Here is a 2,210-nt window from a genome sequence, read left to right as displayed (position 1 = left end):
TCACACTTCTCTGTCTTATTTGATACACCTCAGAGGAATCTGGGACCAGCTCCGTGTCGGGAATCTGCAAATTACGGTGGTACTGATATTGGTGGCATTTAGAAGATTTCGCAAACTTAGAACTATTGATTGATACACTTGAATTTTACAGAAACCTTTAAATATCACAAAAGATTTTATGTTCACTTGAGGTAGTTTTTGTGGTGAGTTGAGAAAGAAGTAATTTGCCAAACTGCAATGAATTTGCAGATTGGTATATTGAGTCTAGCTAATGGGTCTTATAAAAGAAAATGAAAACACATTTTATGATATAATTTATGGACAGCTCACTGCTAACACCCTCTCAAGTGGCTCAGATAAGCATCATTTTGGTTTGGGCTAAAAAAAATGATGCCACAAACAAGAGGGTTTAACAACTTCGGGCTGACACTTAAAAAAGCCATGTGCTCCAGAGCAGAACATCACACCAGTGTGACACATACTATTTACAACACTAATGCACGAATACATACACTGATTTACAAGGCCAAACTCTTATACAAGTAGTCTGAATAGGCAAGTGCATGAACAGCCGCCACAGCATCGCAATATACAGTTATGTATGGTAATTCTGTGCAAAGTACTACATTTAAAACGCTGTAGTTTGCAGCGCGTTTTTTTCGTTCCTGATAAGATCGAATCTGGCTGAACTGCGTTCCTTTATCAATGTAAATTAGATAAAACATATTTTTTTCATTAATATGTATCTAAATTCCCTACTGTAAAGCATTTTTATTATGTTTAGCTTTTATCTATTCTGGGGGTGAGCACTTGTTTTGCAGGCCATGTGTGCTGTCTCTGCACTTTGAATGTGTTATTTAAGTTTAAACGTGTGCAGCTCTCCAGTATCGACCTCCGGCAGGAGGAGGTGCGTAATTATAAAATGCCTTTGACACATACATTAAAGGGGGTATTCTGTCAGTAAAGGGAAACACTGCAGTCAGGGTAAAAGGGCCAGGTGCTCAGACTCCCCCGCCTCCACCTCACTCCCGTAAGCAGAAGAATTTCTTTTATGTTGTTGTCTAAATGTGAAGCGTTTTGACTTGCACGTAACCCCCCACCCTTGCGCGTTGAACCGGTTGTACGTGTAGGCAGCCTCTGGAGTGAGTCTGTGTTGTCATTGTAACGGCAGAGTACTACGCCAGGGGCGTCCTGCTTATACTATGGTACATGATTATGTTAGTACTGCAATGGAAATAAGTTGTTACAGCTTCGGGATACAATACGGACCACGAATAAGTGAAAAGAACAATCATTAGAGTAAAAGCATCTTTTAATCCCGAAAGGTAAAAGTCTAATATAAACTAGAAATGCCCAAAAGATTTTTAAATACGATCAGGTGTCTATAACGTCTAAAGGTAAAACAAATCTATACTGGTGATGTCTTGAATCACATTTGCTGTTATAACCAAGAGTAGACAAATCATACCTATTTACACAGATGAATTATGTAAAAAAAAATAAAATAAATCTATGTCAATCCCCGAACAATCAGACTGCCCCCTAGGGAGATCCTCCAGAACAGCAACTACGACAAGAAACTACAATAGCCTCTTCCCATAGAGATAATACAAGTAATGAAAGTAATAATAATAGTATGTATGTATCACTCAGCCAATGGAAGATCTTAGTTAAACAAACGAATGACATGAAATGTAAAAAATAAAATGGTTGTTGATGTTCTTTATTTGAACAGATACTCTATGTACAGTACAGCGTTGTCTTGTTGTTGTTTGCGTATTATCTAGCATTTTTTATTTATTTTAGAAAACCCTTGACATGTTTCAAGCGATAATATAAAGGTATAATAATGTCTGTTATGTTTGAGGACCTTATCAGACCCATTCGTGAAGATGTTTTGCCTTGTGACAGCGTCCTACAAATAACTGGGCTGCAACCCTGAGGTTACATTAGTTATTTTCTGGAAAGGCTTTTCATGTTGTCCGCATAGTCCAATGATGGTGTGACATTTACTCTGTTCTCTTAATTTACTGAGAAAAGTTACCGAGTTTACTAAAACATGACCGCAAATGCCCATAAATTCGATAACCCCATGTTTACCGGCGAACTTTTACATATTTGCCCCAGGATAGTTTTTATAAGTTATTCGCGCATGCATGCTTCTGTCCATTTTCTACACCCACTTGTCTTATGCAGGGTCGCCTGGGTGT

Source organism: Brienomyrus brachyistius, chromosome 19 (genome assembly GCF_023856365.1).
Source record: "Brienomyrus brachyistius isolate T26 chromosome 19, BBRACH_0.4, whole genome shotgun sequence".
Lineage (NCBI taxonomy): Eukaryota > Metazoa > Chordata > Actinopteri > Osteoglossiformes > Mormyridae > Brienomyrus > Brienomyrus brachyistius.
This window is presented reverse-complemented; position numbering follows the sequence as displayed.